The 23,582-nt window shown below is 42.4% G+C and overlaps 1 protein-coding gene across 1 annotated transcript in view; it reads left to right on the forward strand.

Moving 5' to 3' along the window:
- Nucleotides 1-23,582, forward strand: part of myo9aa (myosin IXAa) — a 103,546-nt gene that overhangs the window by 24,233 nt on the left and 55,731 nt on the right. The window lies entirely within an intron of this gene.

The raw sequence follows: 23,582 nt of genomic DNA on the forward strand, positions 1-23,582 counted from the left end.
ACATACGTTCAAAAAAGAGACTTGACTTCCAGGAGATTTCTTTGACTTGAGACTTGAAAACAAAAACAAAAAAGACAGATTATTGCACAATATCGCACTTTGATCTCGACTTGATCTGGAGCATGTGGTTGTAACTGATTTCCACGGAAAAACGGTTTGGCGAGAGCAGAGCCACAGTTTTAAGTTTGGAGTTGGCTGATGTGTGTGCGGATGATCTCATGCTTGAATCGAGTGTTGTCCGGCCTGTCTTTGGAAAGATAACATCAATAGACATTCAAGTTTCACCAATATGTTCGGGCTGGTTTGTTCATTTTGTTTTTTTTTGTCTTTGCATTCGTAGTTTCTACAGTTTGCGTGTATAAATGTGTTTTATTCCTGCTTCTGTGTGGCTTCTATGATTAGTTACACAACTCTGCTGAGCCACGACTGTCTCTGTGCTCGGCCCTGAGTTGTGTCTGCCCCCATTCAGAGGTTTACTGCACCCTCAGTCCAGCTGTGGGGGGATTACGCCGTGCACAGAGGAGCTCTCTATTTGAGATTATCAGTGGCTGCATTTGCAGATTCTTGTTTTTTTGTGATCGCGACCATTTTTCCTTCCAGCACAGTGGAAAGATTGTCTGAAGGCAGACACTGTGGAGGCCCAGCTGAAGGTTGTGACGGAAACTGGTTGTTTTCATATCACTCAAGACATTCCACTCATATTCTTTTCTTCTTCAGGGACCTGTCACGTGAACCCAGGCCTGTCGAGAGTCTCTGACAAGTTTACAACCGCGCATTGTTTTTTAAAACTGAATTCTGACATAACACCGTTCAACTGTGTGGTTAATGCTGCAAGTCAGGAAGGCAAATACAGGTTGTATATTGTTGAGAGTGTTGATGGAAGGGAGTGTATCGCTCACTGTCACGTCACCTGACAGATGTTTACACGTGAGTCACTTGCTAAGAATTGGGCAGTGCTCGCTGAAATGCATACATGCCTTTTTGGCATTTCTTCATCTACATTGGCCTTCGTCAGACCTGGTGTTAAGTGTGTTTATTAAAATGCTTCCAGAATCATTTAAGAAGACCAAATTATATTTTCTGTGAATAGAGATGTGTCTGTTGTCAACGTGTTTGTGTGTGAGTGTTTATGTAAGACAGAGCAGAGTCAAGAGGGGCCGAATGAATCATGAGCCATACCACAGATCTACTATGGATTCAGATTTGACCGAAATGATTATTAGGGGGACAGTTTTGATATTGTGGGGTGGCTGGAAACAAATTAACATACAGACCAGTGGCGAATCCATAATATTTATAAATCAGGGGCCGACAGGGGCCACAGTTAACATAGAGGGCCCACTTATATGTCCAAGATCCATGCACAACTCCATGCTTTGCACAATTTTTCCTTGTTGAAGTATTGTGAACTTTAAAAAGCTGACAAAGTAAAAACCTTCTGGAACATCCATGCAAATCTTCTGATTCAGTAAGGTGCACATTGAAGTCTTTCTTCGTTTATCATTAAGCTCTTGAACATCATTAAATATATTTTGGACATTGTTCAAGCACATGAAAAGAGCTTACAGACCGGACAGGGGCATTTCAGGGGCCAATCAGATTTCAGCTAGGGTCATTGCTAAACTTCTAGGTTGCTGTCGTGGATCAGAAGACGTCCGCTGAGTCGCCGGTCTGTCATATGTGGCCAAGGACACATTTCCGTTCATATAGCAAAAACAATGTGGCCTCATGCATCCTAGACCGACTGTGGTCTGAGGGATCGGATCTCAGCACGGCTGCGTTGAGACCTATAGTTAGAGCTGTTTCCTGCCATGACTGAATGAATATGTTATAACTGACGGCATTTACAGCCCAAAAATGTAAATCTTGCTCGGTTCTCGGAATCAATGTCAAGTTGAAAACCTTTGCCGAGAAGCCAAGTTCAAAGGTAACCAGCACGACAACAATCTCCGCAGCAAGTAGCTTTACACTGCCTTTTATTGCCCTCGGTTCAGCAAACACAGAACTCAGGAATGCCATTCAGCGATGTGTCTCCGGGGTTAATGTGTAAGCATATCGGGTTAATCCTAAACACACCAACACGAGTGAGTAGTTCTGAGTGCAGAGGAGCAGCCTTTAATTGTTTGCACAGCGAGATTGCGTATCTGCCCGCCGGTGATTGATGCCAAGACTAAAGCGGCGGTGCTACTGCAGAGCGAGATAGAGAGGAGAGGAGGGCCGGCCGGCAGCCAACATTACCTCATGCAATAGTTCGTATCTGTAAAGCTCTTTATTCAGGAAAGTAGACGAGCAGGAAAACGGAGAATGATGTTTGTCATCACTCATATTCTTGTAGGATGTTTTTTTATCGTGTGTAGCTGATTTTTAGCATTGAAAAGAAGTTGGAGTGTTGACCTCTACTGGAATTAATGTTCCTCCAGCTTGATGTTAGAGCTTTGAGCTTGAACTTGACCTCTGACACGAGCCATTGATTTTAGGAGCTGTGCCTCAGTAGGCTGGAAGGGAGCTTCAGCGATTTCACACACCAGTCTTCTTCCCTTGGGGAGTCCTGCTACAAATGTTTAAACCCTTTAGATGCTGAAAGCTGCACAACGTCTGGTAAATGTCCTCAAGTTATGTCACTTGAGTCATTGATGAATGTGTCTGAATAGGACAAGTCTAGAAAAGAAGAAGAAGAAAGGATCTAAGACGACCTCTGAAGCCTTCTTCCTCATCTCTGCTTGTAGCTAATACCTCAAGGACACATTACAAGCTTGATGCACCCAAATCTGATGAATTAAGTTGCATTATAGGTAACGATGCAACACGATTTTGACATGAGAGTAGAATTAACAAGTCCTCCACCGTGATTGGACATATAGTTTGCATGTTCCTTCTTTGATAAAACCTATCGGAGCTTCTCCTAATACTGCGCTCCAATGGTGGTGATCATACCCTCCGTTGGTAGTCCTGGTTGCAAGAATACTGCTTTTCCTGCCTTGCTTAATAGAAGTAACTTGCATTAGCCTAGCAAATTCCTTGTTCTGCCACACTTGTTGTTATAAGCTGAAGGCCTGGATGCCATTGAACCATCACCCTCAAGTTAACACGCTCTTCGGAAAGCAGACAGACAGGTTTTTTTTCTCCTGACTGTCAGTCGAGACTCGAGAGGTGAATTCAGCCGGAGGCCTCAAGCGTATGGAAAGAATTTTTTTTTTTTTTTTTCAACTCTTGATACAGGATATCACTTGCAGGAGGTCTTGGTTTTTGGAAAGCAGCCATCAGCTGCAGTGAGGTGTTAAGATCCTGACAAGCCCCGTCGCTAAAGTACTTTAATTAATGAAACTCTGCTTGAAGGAGATGGAAACATAAAACCATGAGGACATGTCACAGTGCTGTTAATACACAGAGCTTTATAAATGCTGTTCATTTACCTTTTAAAGAGTTTGAAGCGGAATGGAAGAATTTTATTTGCTTAACCGTCAACAACTCTGGAGTTGAACTAACCCTTCAGAGGGAAGATGGAAACAAGCATACGTGAAATACTACAAATGCTTCTATTCTTGGAGCCTTTTACTTTGCTCAGATACAAAGATACGACCGTATTTTCAAATCAGCCTCAAGCATAAACCTGCAAACAGCTCAGGAAGACCGACACTGGCTGCAAGGCTATGAGCGACAGGCAGCTATGAGGGAAAGCAGCATTACAGTTAAAGCCCGTTTGCTGTGTGTTTGTCCCACAGAGCTTATCAGTAATGATGGGTTAGTGCAAAAATCTGGATCTCTGCAACATAACACATTTCCTCTTGTTTTTAGCTTCTTATGACATATTCAAAAACAGTCAATTCTTTGCAATTATAGATCAGAGCCTAACCGATAAGGATTTTTGCGATCGATACTGATATTAGGGTTTTTCGTTATCAAACTCTTATGACAGAGAAATGTAACTGAGGCTTGATATTTTAACGGTTTAACTATACGCTAATATTGATAACTTTAATTAGATTTAGGTTATTTTTATGATATACAAGTCAATACTGCTATTTTAGAAAGGAACCTGTATTGTTCTCCTGCTGGTTGGAGGCCCCGAGGTGGACCCAGGACACACTGAAGAGATTATGTCTCATCTGGCCTGGGAACGCCTTGCGATTCCCCAGGAGGAGCTGGAAAGTGTTGCCGTTGAGAGGAACGTCTGGGCTTCTTTGCTCGACCCGCTGCCACGGCGACCCGACCCCGGATCAGCGTCAGAAAACAAGAGTGTAGGTGGACCAGTTTCGGTTCAGCATCACTGTTGACACGGATGAAAACAAAGACTTCTCACAGGAAGCACAGTCATTTGTGAGCGAAGTGACGGCTTAATATGAGCTCAGCTGTCTTCTGCTCTCCCCTGGGTGAAGAGGATGAGGTTTCCCCCCCCGCTGCTCACTGACAGCGCATCATCAGGATCTGCTTTCCAGGACCAGGGAGGTGTCACAGGTTATTAGTGCAGGAGCAGAGCTAATGGTGCGTGTGTGCAAGTGTTTCAGGAGCAATTCAAGGCCCCTGGGCTAAAGGTGCTGCTGCAACCACTTTAATGTGCACACACACACACACACACACACACACACACACACACACACACACACACGCACACAAACACATTAATATACTTTTTATTGACAGAAGCGTGTCAGGACAAAGACTCGGATGCTTGCGATCATGTCACTTCATCAGTGATTTATGATTAACGTCTGCTTTTAGAAAGTTTAATAACATTCATTATCATTGTGACACAGAAAACTGCATTAATCATTATTTGTGATATGACAGTTGAAAACAACCGTTTCATAAAGCATTTGAACGGCGCCCGGAAAGCACACACCTCTGCCACGGGGCTGATGATCGGCACTTTAGCAACACATTACATGGATTGGAAACTCCTGATATTCACTTAAAGGCAGCGATCGAAACAAAAAACAATTATCATATTCTTATGCTGATTTTTGCGAAATGTATTCAAAATGTCGGCTACTTTTGTAGTGTAAAGGGAATTTAGCTAGTGAGTCAAAGTAGACCATTTCCATCGTCTGTATCACTTATCCTTGGAAAGTTGAGACAGAGGCTGGAGCCAATCCCAGCTGACAATGGGTGAGAAGTGGGAAGCACCCAGGACATGTCTCCAGTGGACCAACATATAGAGACACACTCGCACTTTAGAATGTGTCGTCTCGAATAACCTAAGCTACATGTCTTCAGATGAGGAGGAAGTCGGAATATAAATATAAATATAATATAAAGCCCTCGACAGTCGTTAGGTTCAAATCCAGAGACCTCTTCCAGCCTTCTTGCAACAGCTAACCAAAGCTAACCACTGCTAACCACACCGCCCATCAAAATAAACAATGATTTCAACAAACCTTTTTCGCACGTGTTCTCTAAAACAGTTGCTTTTCTGTCCTTTAGTAAGTTTTTAACCTGTAGTGCATCTGTCTCGCCCACTCGTTGGGTGACTTCCCTACACATATCCTTCACTTGTGCAAGTCAGTGACCTGCAGGCCCATTGCGCCCGGTGAGCTCGAGAGCTCCTGTTGTGCTCCTCCGTGTTCCCGGCCAACAGAAACAGACCCAGCGTGAGTCAGCCCAGGTCAGCAGTTCCACCTCTCGGCTTCTCCTTCCCCTCTTCCTCGATACACTCGCTCACTCCCACACAGAAATGCACACACACTCGCACATTTAATACCATCTCTCCCTAGAGCCCCCACTAATTCTGAGTAGGATTAGTGTGTATTACGTGATCTCCCCCGACTGGGCGGGGTCAAGCGAGATTTACTGTGCCCGGAAAGTGTTGTTTTCCTCAGGCTGGGGCCGCGGAGAAAAAAAAGGACGATATGAGAGAGAGAAGGGGGGGAATGATTGAGCGCCATTCATGAGCAGCGGCCCCCTTGGTTGAGGATATAGTTACAGGGCTGTTTGTTTTATTGAGGTGAAACCCGGGTAAAGAGAGTAATGCGGACCATGCTCGGCCTATGGGCGGCATTCCCTGGTTGAGTAACATGCAAGGTGCCAGGTTCTCTGTACTTGGCTGGATTGTATTTGAAGTAAAGACATAAAACTTGTGGAGTAACTTTCTCAAGTCATTTACTACAGACTTGTTGGTGCAGAGTAGCGGAAGAATAGTTACGCTGGCGTTGGAGCATCCCTGGTATGAGGATTATGTAATGTTGAGCCATATGTTTAGAGTTGTTTGCCTAAGCTGGGCATACACTGCGATTATAGAAGTGTTGTTAAATTCCGACTCCCACTGTGCGAGTTAATCATCTGTACTGGAAAGGTCACGATTAAGTGCCCACATGGTACGACCCGAACGCTCTCTCCCCGGGACGTACCCGATGGACCGGTCCGGCTTTTTTCAAGGAATTCAAAGTCTGTTTGTTTGCTTTTGCATTTCTAACAAGGGAGAAATATGTTGTCTTGATCATGAGTGTTAGTCTGAGTGTTGAAACGTGGAGAAGAAGAAGAAGAAGAGGTATTTGTGTTTGGTATGTCGGCCCGGATGAGAGGAGGAGGAAACGTCAAACATCTCAACCTGCTTGGCATCCGTTCTTTCTGTCTATATGACGGGTTGTGTTCGCCAGGCCCTGGTTTCACACCCAGAGGCACAAGTGGAAAAATAGTTGTCGAATTTTTGGAGTCTGATAACGTCGGAAGTTCATATGACTGTACGGAAACTGAAATTCGGATTGATATCAGGTGGAAATCAGCCTCAAATCGGACCGTGTTTGCTCAGTCTCAGGATTGTTTAAGAAGATCGAGCAAAGGGACAAGAACTCTTAAATGTTAAATCCAGGCTAATGAGAACACAACTTTAGTGAGTTTTTTGCCAAAGTAAAATAGCAGCATTCATACTCTTTAAAAGCAGGTGTTACTCTGGAAAAAGCCTCAGTTGAGATAGTTTAATTTCGTCTGATATATAATATGACCTCGGTGTTACAACGAATGGAATTTCGCCGCAGCTGAAGGATGAAGAATCTCAACGGCTCCAGCTGCTGCTCTTCACTGTTTGTTTATCCGGCCACCCTGGTGCCAAGCTCCTATTTTCCTCTGGAACTGTATACATGAGGCCTGGTACCACTGGCTGGGAAACAGGAGTACATTCTGTTCCTGCTTTGTCCACCCAGCTGTGCAAAATAAAAAAAAAGTATCAAGCAAGAGAATGCGGCTGATAAAGTGTCACTTGTTACTTCGGCTGCAGCAGCTCGAGGTCAAAGGTCACGGACAGATTTGGTGGAGTCGCAACAGTCGCATCAGACCGAGGTTTTTGATATTATGTTTTGTATAAGGTCAAAACTAAATTATCTATAGATAATTGTCATTATTAAAGATTGGTCTCATACTATATAGGTCAAACCGACATACTCTGCCTCATTTACAGTATTTTATCTAGTGGTTTGATTAATATTTAATGTTCCTATCAAATATATTAACAAATACAGAAATAATAAAACTGAGATAATTGTACTTTTTCAAAACAAATGTCACTCTGTGTCAGATTGTGTTGAGGTTAAGTAAAGGTAAACTAAATCTGTCACTGTCAGTTTGTCCAAATACCCCAAAAATGAATCGGCAAATATTTAGATTATCAGTTAATCTGATTCAACAGATCTCCCACCACAGCAGTTTATTAAAGCCTTATTTATTTTCAGTCATACATTAGTAAAAACTGTAAACAGCCTCTCACATGAGACGTCCTTGTACACCGAATATATTTTTATTTCACAAAACAAGAAGGTTTTTCTTGTTTAATGTTTTATTTGCAGAACGAAAAGTTGAAATCTGCAGTTGAATCAGTATAGAAAATAATCAATAGTTGCAGCCATACACGTGTGCAAATCTATTCTATCTATGTATTTTTTTTATGGCTCATCCTTTCTGACCGGATCCGAAGCTTCGCCGGCTCCGTCTCGTCTCGATTCACTTTCACCTCCTCAGGCGTCAGCAGCAGATGTCTCCTCACAGGCTCTTCACTTGTGCCGGGATCTGCTGAAGTTTGCAGGTGCCTCATCGGCATCGCACGCACTCACTCATGCACGCTCACACAGACACACACACACACACACACACACACACACACACACACACACACACTGTGTCCGACTTGAGCAGCTGCCCTACTGCCCAGCTAACACCTGCACCAGAGTCTCTTTCAGGCGTGAGATGGACAGAAGAGGCTTTATTCCGTCTCGCGTGCGCTGAAGCCAACACACACATCTGTGTTATTAATACCTTCTTTTGAAAAGTCTTTTTATACTACGTAGCTCTCATGCCGAGCTGAGAGAACTAGATCATTCTGGATTCTTAAATTAGGAAATATATTCTGGTGTTTTGTCGCCTGGGATTGTGAACTGGATCCTTTTGAGTGTTGGCTGAAAGAGGACATTAAAATAGGCTACGTCCATTGTGGCTTGGGGAAATTGTATTTAATCTAATGATATGAAGAGCATTAGTTGGTTTAATGATAACTTGTCGAATGCATTTGTGCACATTGCTTGTGTTGACACGTCGTTGTGTAGACGACAGATTACAGGAGCTGTCAGGAAACACAGAAGGTAAAATAATTAATGTTGTTCTGCTGAGGTCAAATCACAACCTGCCCCACTGGCAGTTTGTTAGCTGGAGGACATTTAAATACCTTTAGTGCGACTCATATTAACATAGTTTCAGTTTTGGGAGAACAAGTTGTTGTTGAAAATTGACTATGAATAAAACAGGTGTCAGCTGGGCACAGAGATACAAAGACAACTTCGGCAACAAAGTATTCAGAGCAGGTTTTATATCAGAGGGATTCATTTAACATGTGTTTTCCTCGTCAGTTGAAACATTTTTGATATGGTAACATTTTTATATATATAACAGAAAATGAGGAACAACCTATTAGTTCCCCTTCAAGAAATTCCTGTAAGTGGTAAAAACATTTAAATTCTGTTGAGTGTTCTCTGCTCAGATCCGTCTGCAGCTGTCTCGTCCCTCGTTAGAAAAAAGGAGCGGATGTTCCGGACTTGTTTTAAAATCGCTCGGTGGAAGCTCAGTCATGGTCACGTCCCTCCTCCCTCCCCCCCCGCTCTCCTGCTGCAGGAATGGAAACAACCGAAAAAGAGAGGATTGAAAACAGCCCAGAAAGTATTTTTTTATGACACTTTGAAAAACTTTTTCACACTGCAGCCTGAGATTAAATCGATATTATGAAGAAAAAGTTACGATTGTGACATTTCTCCTTAAACCTGAGGGTGATAACAATAACACCAGTTACAATATGAACCCCCCTTCACCCCCCAAACAGAACATACAGTTCATTCCCAGTGGAGATTTTCCAGCCTCATGATTTTGAGTATCAATAAGTCTGTTACATAAATGCTGAGAACTCACACACCCCCCCCCCTGCTCCTTACTTGACTTAAATCCTTGCAGGTGACCTCTCTGCTGAAAGGCTCTCATGTGGCGTGTGTGTGGGGTTTGTGGTCAACTTGTGAGTTCCCTATTCGTCCAGATGTGGTGTAATAAAACCGAGTGTGAGAAGTGCACACATCTGGAAGGGAGCAGAAAACACCAGGGACGTCGCTCGAGGAGAAAAGAGATCGTCCCGGGGCCGGACACAAGCGACCTACTTTAGATTTTTTTCCGGTGGTTTGTGTTTGGATCTGTCTGGTGCCAAAGTTGAGGAAAGTTGGATTTAATGTCGGTCGTCTCTTCTGGCTCGGGAAAGCTTTACCAAAGATCAGACTTAACTTTTGCTCATCTGATATGTTATCCCTCCAGGAAATGTAGAGCGCTATCAGGTGCCATTATCATCCCTCTCTCTCTTCCTCTGTTGGCCCATAGCTGCAGTCACAGTGCGTCTATCGGCTCCGGCCTCTTTCCGAGTAAGAAGAGAAGTGCCGCTGCCGAGCTAAGAATAAATGCTCTGGGAGAGAGTGCCTGTGGTAATATGAACGGGCCATTAACTGTCCAGAACAATGGCTCTGAGGAGGAGCTGCGGTTGGTTTAGTGAGTGTTCACATATATTTCCTTTCTATCATAAAGCTTTGAACAGAACAGCCACCGTCTCACAGACATCGCTTGTTCTGCTCGGGAAACGCTGATCTCAGCCTTAAATCATTGGAGGAGCAAAACCGACAGAAGGTTATGAAGGATCATGTTCGGAGGAATCCTTCTTAATGTTGTACACTCTGTTCATTTCCCCCTTTGTTTCCACAATAAAGAAATCGTTTCCCAGACTCTTTGATAACTCAGTTCAAGTTGCTGAAGGACACCAGAGTGTGGATACCCGACCTGATTTCAAACCAACAAGCTGGGCTGGGATTGGACCATGGTTTTGAAAGTATATATTTGGCTTCAGGTCTTGTGTGAAGTGAACATCGCCTGTAAATAAAGATGGACGACATGACAGCTCCACAAAAGTGAAGCCAAATCATGTTGATCGTCACCTGGTGGCCGGTTGAAGAACAGGTCATAAACCCTGCATCCTTCCTCAAACTAGAAATCTAAATACATGTCAAATACGAAGCCTGAGACTGACTTGTGATTGGTCGATGCATGCATATCGGTGGGACCTTGTTAGCGCTCCATCCCCTGGTCGTTAAGGTGCAGACTCTGACTCCGTATGGCGGTAAAAGCACAGAATGGCGGCACCCATATACATGATATCGTGGCCTCTTCGGGAAGAAGTCGTCCATCTTTATTTACAGTCTCTTGTGAGGTCAAACAGTGGAGCAGCCCGGCTTTCTGGATTAAATAATTAACCACTTAATTCCACCCCTTGTAAACCATAATATTTTAGTCTTCAGAGATAGAAATCGATGTGTTTGTGTGTCACTTTAATGCAGAATAACACATCTGTGTGTGTATTGTCAGATAACCTGCAGGGTTGGGATATTATGGGATTGGCACGGGATTGGAGCGAGTCCTGATGTTTATGTCTCTCAGATCTAACTAATTGGATTGACCTCCTTTCTGGCCTGACCACATGGCCTGGCGTCAGTGTGGTCACGGTGCTAAGTCACTCCCCTCGCCGTCTCGCCTCTGCTCTGCATTTAGCTCGGCGTTAGCCTAGCGCCGGCCTGCTAATGCCTGACATGTGGCCCACATATGGGCGTGTTGCTGATAAGACCACCTGTTCCGACTTTGCTCCAACACGGCTGGACGAGGCTTTACTAACATGACCTGGGTGGTGGCTAATGACATGAGAGGTCACAATACACATGCTGTGGTGTACAACACACTCTCTCACACACACACACAAACAGAGAGAGATTGATCTGTCAGCTGACGTTGGAGGTTAACAGGAGTTTATATTTGGCACTGGGTCCATGTGCAGTATTTTGCCATAACAAGAGAGAGCTTTGTACATTGTTTTCTACACTGTGACTGTCAGAGCTAACAGCTATTCCACTGTTAAGTCAATTCGATTAGTGGCAAGGGTCAGTAGTACTTGTGTGTTGCAAGGGGAAAAGTGTGTGTCTCTAAATATGTGTGTTAAGTACAGAAGGATCATATGATTCAGAATAGAAGAAAGAAAATTATATTGCGAAGAAAGTACAAAAAAAACCTTTGTGGTTTTATGACGGCATTAAGTTTAAGCTCTCTTATTAGTATTTTGCAATATTAAATGTGAAACAAATGTGACTCGTAAACTTGTATTTGTTTGTTTGTGAGATAGAACAGCTAAATTGGCAGCTCCACTTGGCTTCACAGGGCTTAATGATGAGCGTCACCTCGAACATCAACTCAACTCTCTCACTGATGTCAGGATGTTGTTCTGCGACACGGCCGGCAGCTGTTATCAGACAAAAAGCTCAACAGTGAAGAGTTCTGACACCATAGGAAACTCGAAGTAGAGCCGCTAGTCTTTCATGTAGACAGGGGATCTTCTTGGACTGGTTTACCGGCCCCATGCACTAACTGGGAGGAGACTCAAAGAGTAGACCAAGGACTCGTTGGAGGGACTACATATCCCGTCCGACCTGGGAACGCCTCAGGATCCCCCAGGAAGAGCTGTGTCTAAGGAGAGGGAAGACACTGGACTCTTTGGCCTCATTTTCTTTTCCTCTCTTGTTTTCCTAGATGAACAGATAAATTAATCGATGATCTCCATTACCAAGCAGCTCAAACAGTATGACAGTGTCGGGTACACAACCAGGATTTGTTGATACATCATGTGTAGATGTAGTGGTATTTAACATTAGGACACACTGATACAGACACTCGCTCTATAAGCTCAGGCACTTATTTACAACCTGAACCCAAGAAGTCAAATGGAGGCTGTCACCCTCATAAGAATGAATTTTACAAGTAGGTCATTTTTTCCAAAATATGCAGCCGGGCAAGTTTATTAGTAAGTGCTTCACATGAAATACAAAAGGCATCGTGGCAGATTGTAAAAGCAAAATGAGACAATACAAAAAAAGCATTTAAAAAGAAATTCTGAGTTAATTACAGAAATAAATACATAAAATATGAAATAAAAGAGTGCAGTTAATTTATTAAAAACAGGAAAGTCTTAAACATTAATTTAAAAGAACAAAGATTTGCAGTAAGATCATGTAGAAAATTAATAAATGCATAAGGACCCTGCATGTTTTCAGTCTGAATATAATCCAGGTACATTTGAACATGAGCAACAGGATCGTAAACGTGCACTTAAGTGCCGGCAACTTGTTTAGGTGTCGGTTTTCTTTTTAATTCCCCACAACCCTCCAGCAGAATGCGTCCCACTATCCTAACATGTAATTGATCCTGCTTGTTTTCACTCGGGCTGTAATCATCCGCTCTCGTCCCTCGTGCCGTCGCTGTTTCAACCTGAGAAACTCGGGAAAGGCTCCGACTGACGCGTAGCAACAATTAGCTGCAGCTTTGCAGCGTCACTGTGAGGCGGCTGCTGAGCTTATAAATATTTGAAGAGGCTGAGGTTTATATTCCCTCGGCTGAGTGAACCTCTCTGTTCTGCAGAGTCATGTGTGGAGCTGATTCTCATGTGAGGAACTGTGACGTCCGGCTTTATTTTATTTTCCATACATCACTTTGACAGTGTTGTTTTCTGCAGCTTGTCGGTGTTTTCATGGTTTGATATTGAGTTTCATCATCGTAAAGGTACTCGGATCCTGTTACAGCCCATGACTGCTGAATGAGGAGAGATAAACAAGGCCCAATTAAATCTTAACTATTTCTATTGGCCTGCAGAGATTAGTTTAGTTTATTAAGATTAATTAAGATTAAGATACATTAAGATACATTTATTTGTCCCAAGCACATGCACAGACATGCACAAGCACACTCATGCAAGGAGGGAAATGTAACCTCTGCTTTTAACCCATCTGGTGCAGGACACACAGAGCAGTGGGCAGCCATGTACGGCGCCCGGGGAGCAGATGTTAGGGGAGTAAGGTGCCTTGCTCAGGGGCACTAGACAGGGTAGGGAGAATCCTCTTGGATTTTTGGACAGATCAATCCAGGTTCGTCTTTTTGTTGATTCTCCGTGGAGTCGAACCAGAGACGAACCAGAGACCTTTTCTGCCCATAGTCCAAGTTTCTGCTCAACTAACTTTTCAAAACCTAAAGAAAAGTTTAAAGCTGTAGCAGTTTACCTTAATTTAAACTGGAGCTACTTAACTATTCTCTCTAACAAAACCACATTAATTGACTTTAAAGGATTTAAAACAACACTGCAGATTTGTCACTGTCAGTTCAGTCAGAACTCTCTCCTAGTTTTTCTACTTTACCGTGTGTGAACCCCGTGAATTGGGACGTGACTCCATGTTCTCCAGGAGCGCCGTGCTCCCGCCCCTCACCCCCCCACTCCCCCTCACTACTACATTCCATGTTACTGTATGGCAGCCAGATTTGGGGAGTTTCTCTCCGCGCCTCCTGCGTTTCCTCCCTTTCTGCTGGTGTCTGGTCTGTTTCTTTGCCTCCTCTCTCTCTCCACACGCCAAGCGTCTCCTGGTTTGCTGATGGGAGCGTTGAGAGGAGCTGTTACTCATTTTCTCTGTGGCTGTATGGAATTACAGCTCGGGCAGCAATCTTGCACATAGGAAATGATGAAGTGTGTCATTATACTGAGTGTTTTTGTGCAGGGTTTTCTTAGTCTCTCCGCACACAGACTCTGACGCTCGGAGAATGATAAGACTTGACACACACAGATCTTCACGTGCACACGGTCGGGGTGCAGAGGAGCAGCAGAGCGGTTTCTCTACTATCCCAGAAATCTGTCACCACTTCATAAAAACCTCTCTGTGAACCCTCATTGAACACCTCCGCACTCGCCAAGAGTCAACGCCACAAACACAACACAGAGCTATGTGTGTGTGCACAGTGGAACGTGTCAGGGGGGGGTTATCTGAAGGTGCCTGCTACTGCTCTGTCACTTACAACCATCACGAGTTATCTGGATCAGCGCGGCCGCTCCTGCACTTGCATCTTAATGTGAGATGGTGTTTGGGCTCAGCAGCGGATAATAAACTTCATTATGATCGTTCACTCACTTAGACACATGGAGCCGTGTAATGGAAACTTCTTTATATTGGAAAAGGGAACGGAAGTAATACAATGTAGAAACTGGCATGTTTGTTAAAGTAAGAATCTGATTGTTTTCTTTTACTTTTTGGCTGCAAATAACCAGTGATGCAAAATCACTAAGTACATTTACTCAAGTACTTTACTGAAGTATAATTTCAATGTCCCAGAACTGTAGAAAATGTTTATTTTGACACCTGCAGTTACTTTCCAGATTGAAGATTTTACATTGAAAAATCTAATATCCCATTAAATGCAATGCAGCAATTATTGCTGACTTGATAATTTGCTAACTTTTTGTCAGGTCACAAGTTGTGATTTCTTTTTGTGTTTCTGACGTCCATGAGTTGTTGGGACTTTTCCCCAAAGACACATTTGTCTCTAAACTTCAGTAAGTCAATAACTGTTAGAAAGTTGGAATAAAGTTGAATAGATTAACACAAATTTGTGTTATACAACTCCCACACCTTTTTAATACTCTGATATCCCCTCATGTTAACTATCTTTTGACCCTTTTAGAGGGTAAAGCATCTTGCACACACCAATGAAACAATTTTAACAGTCTACTAGCATCGAATGTGATAAAACATTAATCTCATTGAACATTTTCAAACAAAATCTCTACTTTAACTTTTCCTATGTTAGATACATTAACTCATGATACTAGTGCTTTTACTCAAGTAAGATTTAAACAACATTTTACTAAACTAACTGGTCTGTGTAATTCCTCCACTACTGCAACTCATATAAAACTTCCCGTCTGTCAAAGCACCAGAGGGCAGATAATACATTTGTAGCAGCAGCAGGTTCTTTCCAAGCAACGTTCTGGCGCTGAGAAATCGCGTATTGACACAGGCTTCTGGAGTGAGTGGGATTAGTGTTTGCTCTAAAAGATAGGCCTGTTTTCCTAATGGCTGAGCACATTTACTTAGCGCTTGTCAAACACATCCTATACAAGGAGGCAAATTGACTCAGGTCAGTCAACCCTCTGTCACTATCTGAGTGGAGCGCCGAGTGAACAGCCACCAAATCTGCTCTAGTATTGGCACTGGCATTTTGCTCTGGTTTTCAGAAGGTGTATAGTTGTACTTTGATTCAGTGTGAGTTCATGTTCGTGTGTTATTTTCCTTGGACCCAAAAATGTCAAACTGTGTCAGTTGTTATGTTTCAGTAGTTTGTACAAGAATGTGTGTACTGCAAACTGCATGCATATAGCCCATTTAAAACAGTACCTCTTCAATTGTGTATAGTTCAAGGTACTTGGCCTTTCACCTGCTGGTTGTAAGTGTCTAAAAACAAACCTCCAGCCACAATTCTTCTGTGGATTGAGTTTGTCTCATGTGTGATTCTACACTGCCTCAATGATTTTGAGATCAAGTCTCTCTGTCTCCTTGTTCCTCTTGTCGCTGAAGAAGCTTCTTTGTGACTCTGGTTGTGTGTTTGGGGTCATTGTCGTGCTGCACAATGACTTGGGGGCCAATCAGATGCCTCCGTCATGGTTTTAGAAAATAATCTCATGTAAAGGGTGGCGTAAATTGCCTGTTTTGTGAATGGAAGCATGAATTGTTGTTTGTCTGTATGTGCTATCCAGGGTGTACCCCACCTCTTGCACAATGTCAGCTGGGATTGGCTCCAGCTCCCATGTAAACCTCGAAGGATAAGCAACATAGATATTAGATGGATTGATTTAAAAGGCCTAAAACCTTGGAGAAAATGGAGAAGTAGGTGGTGTTAATGAGTGAGGTGTAGTAGACAGGTTTGCAGACTTTAAACACAGCCTATGTTTACCTCATGTTTTCCTAGCAGTTGAGGTTTAATGTGTGGTAGCACGAACAAACCAGCCACTGCCCAGAGTGGGTTTGGACTGTGGACGAAATGCATGATGGAGCTGGAGTCTCAAACTTTAAAATCTCCTCTTATAGAGAGTCCACTGTACCACCGTGTACATTAGGATCCAAATCTTATTTCCCATGTTTGCTCTTCATCTAGAACGCAACCAGTAAAAATCCCTAGTGTGACAGACTCGCTCCCCCACCCGGCTTCTGAAGTCCGCCCCCGCACTTGAACCTGACATTATCCCCACCCAGCCATTAGAGCAAGCATTTTGAGTGAAGAGGACATGGAAGTGAACTCACGGCTTGTGAGAGGGATTCTGCTGCCGAAGCGATTACATCATCCGACTGTGAGAGCTTGTAAATGTTGTTGCCGGCCGGTAAAGCCCCGGTAATACCAGACAGTCACAGGGTTGTTCCGAACTGACAAGAAAAATCTGTTGTCCTCCAACAATAATCCGCTAGTAGACTTTCTTTTTTTTTATTGGTGTCTCCTGCAGAGCGGAAAAATATCAGGTGATAAAATGTCGCCTTAGAAACACTTTAAATAATCATTTCATTTCTTTAATTTGTTTTAAATTTGATTTAATGCATCAATCAATTAAAAGAAACAATTCAACTTCTTAGGTTCTCGGTAAATGCAGGTGTTTTTTTTGGTATTAAAGTATTGATTTAAAAAAAAAAAAAAAGGCTTTTGTTGAGGCCACACCCGTTTCTGCAGTGCTGCAGTGTGCTGGCAGAGATTCAAGCTCTGGGCTTGGACTGTGTGTGAGTGGGAGTGTGTGTGTGTGTGTGTGCGAGTGTGTGCAACTGTGTGTGTGTGTGTGTGTTAGCCATGGATCGATACGGTGAGTGCCTGGTGGCCAGTCGGTCTAGTCTCTCACTGTTTGCCAGTCAAGGTTAATTTCTACCTCACAGTTTGTTTGGGTTTTGTTGATGCAGCTATTGAATGCATGTATATTTCTGAAAAAGCAGATATTCCTGTGTTTTGTTGGTATTTCATGCACCAGGGAGTTTAGTTAGGCTACTAATTAAATTACTGTCTTGTACCTTAGCAGTTAAAAACTCAACCAATATTCAGTTTACTAACAAATTCACATTTTAGAAACTAACCAGTGATTTTTGGGCTATTAATTGTTGAATCAAATGTCGATTTCTAGCCCTAAATTCGAGTGCGTTTGTCTTTTCCAAACTTGCATCTCATGTTCTTTTTCCAGCTCATTGTAGTGGGTGCAGTGGTCAGTCGGATATTTGACCCAACAATCAGGTCTTGTTCCGGTCGAGTGACTCACAGCTCTGAGTCCGTGGGCTGAGTGGAAGGAATGACAGTGATCAGCTCCTCTCCCACTGCTTCTGTGAAACTGAACTTCAGGAGACATTTTGTGCAGATGTGTTGAAAATTGAATCGTCAGTCTCTCTTGTAATCCCAATATGACTGGACAGGTGGTACAGGAGGATGAAGTCTCTCACAGGAACTGTTTTTTATCTTCACAACAAATACTCGTACAAACTTTTTGAGTGTCAGGTGAAAATAAACTGACTTAATCTGTCAACAGGAACAATTAGGTGCCTGATATATGGCTGTTTGAAATATGAATGAATGTGAGCTCTACTGAATTCTCTATTTGTGATGAAAACACAAGTTAATTTTCCAATATAGACCAGATCTAAGTTTAAGATAGACTGCTCATCTGATGGATAGTAGTTAAACATTTTAAATACACACAGTCATGCTAAACTGCTGCTTATTTATTTGTTTTGGCGACACATGTGATCTGTGGCTCAAAAGGCACAAAAACAAGCATTATGTATTTACATGAAGTTAATATCTACAGAGCTTCTACTGTTTGTTATTCATGTGTCAAGATAAAAATAAACGCTGGGGGTTTCTGACTCTTAAAATGTTATGATGTGAACACATTTTAAACATGTCTGACTTCCTCTTTCCATTTTTAAATCAGCACATGACATAAATAAAAAGTGGCATTTTACCCTCTGAAGCATTTTGAGGCCTCCGTCGCTCGCACCTTATATTTTAGATTCAGTGGGAAATAACCTGAAGTGTTGGCACGAGTGATACGAGACATTCTTGTGATCTACATTTCTTGGGAATTCCTTCACACATCTTTCTCTCTGTCTCCACCTCTTTTTGTCTCCTTGTTTTTGTTTAAATCCCTCTCTGTGCTTCTCCTGTACCTCATCTCGTTACCTCAAGGAAACACTGCACTATTGTTTCCCTCAGGACGTCCCGGTAAAGATGAAGCTGAAACGTACAAACTTTTTGCTTTTGGGGAAATTTACCTTAACTCTGGATCTTGAATCTTTGAGCCACATTAACCCTGATTTCTCACAGGTCAGAAACCGAGCTCCCTCTTATGTAACGCTGGGTCAAGAGTTTAGATGAGGGAGGCGGGGGGGAAACAACTTTTTTCTTTCTTTGAAATTGTCACATGGCAGAAGGAGCAGGAATAATGAGGTGAACGACTGAAGAACAGAGCCGACACTGTGCACCAATGTGAGTAATGACATTGTGTCAAAGGCTTCTTGACAATGTTTGAAATAAACTCTGTGAGGCAGCCGGGTCAGTCGTCTCATTACGCTGAGGAAGAGTGAGGTGTGACTTCTCTATCAACTTTTCACATCAAACAAGATGGAAGATATTTCAGTTAAATAAAGTCCGGTTCTAGCAACTGTCCCATCACCTGGACCTAAACTTAGTTGGACTGTGACTGGATTTACTCTACTCACCTTCAGCCCAAGGGTTAGGAATGCAGGGATACACACATCTCAAAAACAATCAATAACATTTTCAATTCATGGATAAAAATACAATAGTTCAGGATGTTGATTCGTCAGCTTTTGAGGATAAGGGCCAACATCAGTGTGTATGAGCTACGAACTAAAACGTAGTCTTTGCTCTGGGATTCTTATCCTGCCTCCTGCATTGATCTACTTCCACCTCCCGCTTACATTTTCCTGTTGTTGTGAATGTGTCTGTCTCGAATAATCTCCTGCTGACAAACTCCTGCACATTTTCTGGAGTTTACGTCTGAAAACGGCTTCAAAATCACAAATTTTGTTTTGACTGCAGAGCAAACGAACAACCTGTGCACGAGTTTTATGACTAAACATTGTTATTTAAACACGTTTCCTCTGACGACAAACATTGTGTCTTGTTACCTGACAAACAAGCTCATGACAAGCTGTGGTCACACGCCTGGATATGAAAGGGAATGGGAGGCGGTGCGCTGATTAATTAAATGGGAATTTAATGTCGCACCTAAAACACGTTTATGATTAATGAGTTTAGTATGTAAAACCCTAACGAACCTGACACAGTAACTGTTTGCTTCTCAGGTTTATCAATAGTATATTTGGAAACGCCCTGAAAAACAAGCACTAACCCTTGCTCCCTGCTCTTTACACCATGTGCTTAAAATAGAAGCCGTAGACCGGAGAGCAGTTATGACCGAGCTGGAAATGTCTCTATTACAGTCTCATGTGTGGACTCTCTGATAAATCTATTTGCTTTTTGACACAGAGACGTTCTGATAACACTGAGAGACGGAGTCTGTGCAGACTAATCAAATGGAAAATGGAAAGACATGAAGCATTTTGTGTTTCTGTCTCTGTTGAAAGATCACACCGATTCATTTACTCAGCAAAATCTAATGATTAACACAAATATGATATTTCCTGTTTGTGTTCATCAAGTTTTTGATGAACACAAACATTAAATAAATGTTTAAATAAATTAGGCTGTTGTGTTTGTTCCTTGTCTTTTAGGGTGTGCAACATTTTCACAAACTCAGTGTTACAGCTGCTAACTTTCATTATTGCCTCTGCCCGGGAGGTTGTGTTTTTGCCCCTGTGTTGGTTTATTGGTTTATTGGTTGTGTTTATTTGTTTGTCAGTCAGCAGGGTTAAGTAATAACCACAGAACCGATTATCCATGAAACTTTTGGCCAAGAAAGATCCCATTAAATTTGGATCCGAACGAAGGGGCCAGTTTCCCATGGTAATAATAAATGGATGCTGATAAAGACGTTCAGGGATATTTAGGAGACTGATCTCGTAGTGTGTCCGATCGTTTGGCCGAATCCTTTGATCTCCTTTGCAAACAGGATCAGACTATCTTTTGATATCATTCCGAACTTCATTAAATTTGGAAATAGATGGATTCAGACGTGCGTATCTTTCCGTTTATGGTTTGTTGTCATTGTTCCATCACCACAGTTTTTCTGTCTTGACTTTAAAACGCAGTGAAATGATGAGAAAAACAGTTTTCTCTCAGGATTAATACACAGGTGTACAATTTATGAAACAGCATGAGGAATAAATTAGTTAATTTCATGGTTTTTCAGAGTTTGTGATTTGCTTCTGTCTGAGGGGCCTGCAATTCTGGAATGTGTTTTTTCCCCAGTCGTCTTCTCTAAATCAGGGACTTTTACGTTATATGAAAGATGGCTCTGGCAGGAATTCCTGAGATCCATGATTCTTTTTTTTTTGTTATGCCTGGCTTTCATCTCCGTCCCTGTGACTAATGCCCGCCTCCTCCCCCCCCACTGACGTAGGAAGACTCAGTGATTGAAACAAATACTTTAATCCACTGTTGCACTGATCAACGGCCGTCGCTTTCTCTAATTGCATTTTTCTTGTTTTGTTTTTCTTCCGTCTCCTCATCGTTCCCTCCCTCTTTCTCTCCGTGAGCCTCTCAGTCACATGCACACACACATGTTGTAGTCCGGTGTTATGAGACGTTAATCACCCACTGTCACTGTAGTGGATCCAGTGAGAAGTTAGTACCGCACAGTTGATTAATTGAAATCTGTGCTCACATCATTTCCTGCTTTACATTTTAAATATGTTAGTGTTTTCCACCTGAAGCTGATTTTCAAATCCTGACCGGACGAGCTAGAGGTCACTTCTCTCACTGAAAAAGAAAGGTGGGGATGGGATATTAGAGGAAAAGGAGGAAAGAGAAAAGTTGGTGTTAAAGCTGTTGAGTTGTTAAGACGTGTAGAAACCTTTTAGAAAATTGGATGAGACCTAAAATGACTGAACAAAAGTAAACTCTTTATACTGTGGAAATGTGTCATACTATTACTTTATACTATACATGATACTATCACAAATGTTTCTCTGTAAAACAAACTTCTTATGCTATACTGTGTATTGAAATATGAATTAACAGTGACGTCATCTTTATAATCTTTAATAATTAGTTTGATCAATTTAAATCATAGCCTGTTTCATCCATGAAGGAAGAAACAGAACATCCAGTCTCCTGCAATGCAAACTGTAATTGCCTCTATTCCTGTGGTTCTAACCTGTTTATTTTAATTTTCTCCTGTGGGCTGAGAAATCTCTACCTTGATATAAATAACTTCTTGCATTATTATTATGCACACATGTATTATGCTGTATAAATGGATGTGACAGCAGTTTAAACAAAAAAAAACCTCTACAGCTGAAATTGCCTCGGACACGTCAGTTGTTAAAAACCCCAACGACACGAGCCAAGAAGTTTTTGGCTGCTCGTCCGAGCTCGGCTGCTCCTGCCTGAGCTGCACCACTTGTCAAGGTTGACGTCTGTAGTGATAGTTTCACTGGACCATCAGATCTGCTCCCAGGGGCCTGAGAGGCAGAGCGATGGTGGAACTCACTGAGGAAGATGGAAAGACCAAAAATCTTTTAATGCTGGCGTCCGGTCAAACTTTTAGTTGCTTTTTAAAATGGGTGAACCACATTTTCCTACGGTGGCTGACACTGTTTTGCATTGATTTGCATTTCAACACTTTTCTAATCCACAGTTTGTTTCTCTTGTGGAGATTTGGATGCATTCAAATCCCTTATTTATTAGAAGATTGATTGTTTTGTCCCCTCAATAGTCCAGGAGCTCAGAATATTCACTTTACTCTCAACTAATCAAAAGACGAGCAGTATAAAACCTAGAATAAATAAATGTTAAGAAGTTTTACTCGAAAATGACTCATCAAAACACATGTTAAGTTTTATATATGTTATGTATGTTCATGATTATTTCCCTGGCGATTGACTCCTTGATTAACCGACTATAAGTTTCTGCTTTATCCAACATTGATCTTTTCCTAAACAAAAGCTGCACTCATTGCAATTATTGCCTGAATCCAATATGATTAAACCAGGAATAGCAACAAGAGCTAATGACAGGCGGCAGAAGTTCAGCCAAGCAAAAATCCCATAGTTCACTCCTGAAATCCCAAAAAACCCTCAACTGCTCTTATTGCGATTAATCAGGACAAACATCCTGGACACGATCCAGTCGGGGGAAAGAAAATCTCCTGCACTGAACCTCATTTTATCATGTTTAATAATAGCAAGTTAAAAAAAAGTGGTTTGTGTCTGTGGAATGGAAAAATGTAGATCTCGTTATTTGATGGATTTCCATTTCCCCAGACGAGAGAAACCTCCTGACTCTGGTGATTTCTTTCCTCCTGTGGCACCATGAGGTCGACACTTGTGGTTCTGAGTAAAAAACGCCTCAAACCATCGGTTGGTTTCCCACAAATTACTGTCCGGACATTCTTGAGGGATTAATTCCAACAAGTTTCGTGATCGACGGACTTTCCCTCCGGTGGCATCATCGGGTCCAGATTTTGTCCAAAGCTTTTTAGTTTGTCACAAAACAAGTAAAAAACAAAGCTCCAAGTGTTTTCACCGCTTCTCCCTCTTTTATCCCGATGGTTTTAAAACACATTTTAAAAGCTCTTGTTTTGACAGAACCCACATCCCACCCTGCTCTCACTAAGCCGGGACCCCTCTGTGATTAAACAGCCGCGCTGACCACAGCTCTCCCCTGACCTTAGGTGTGAGATTACCAGGGGCACGGTTTTACGAGTTGGCGTCATCTGCCCACACACACACACACACACACACACTGTGACATCACCGTGATGCATGTCGGGCTCGGGCCACTCGCCTCATTGTTGACATCCTGTGGAGGATGAGCCGGTAAAAGGCTCGGGGGGGAAAAAGGATGTGAGAATCCATGGAGGTTAAATGAACAATGCCTCTTTGAAGCCGTTGAATCACATGGAACAATTTGTCAGAGTAATTTTCTCCATATAGCGACTGTCGGGAGGAGGAATGCTAAAAATTTGGTTGACACTTTTCCTAAATCAATTTCTGGTCAGTGAGTCAGAAGAATGTTGTTTTTTTTTTTTTTTTATCTCGTGGCCATTTTCA

The sequence above is a fragment of the Limanda limanda genome, chromosome 3 (assembly GCF_963576545.1).
Source record: "Limanda limanda chromosome 3, fLimLim1.1, whole genome shotgun sequence".
Classification (NCBI taxonomy): domain Eukaryota; kingdom Metazoa; phylum Chordata; class Actinopteri; order Pleuronectiformes; family Pleuronectidae; genus Limanda; species Limanda limanda.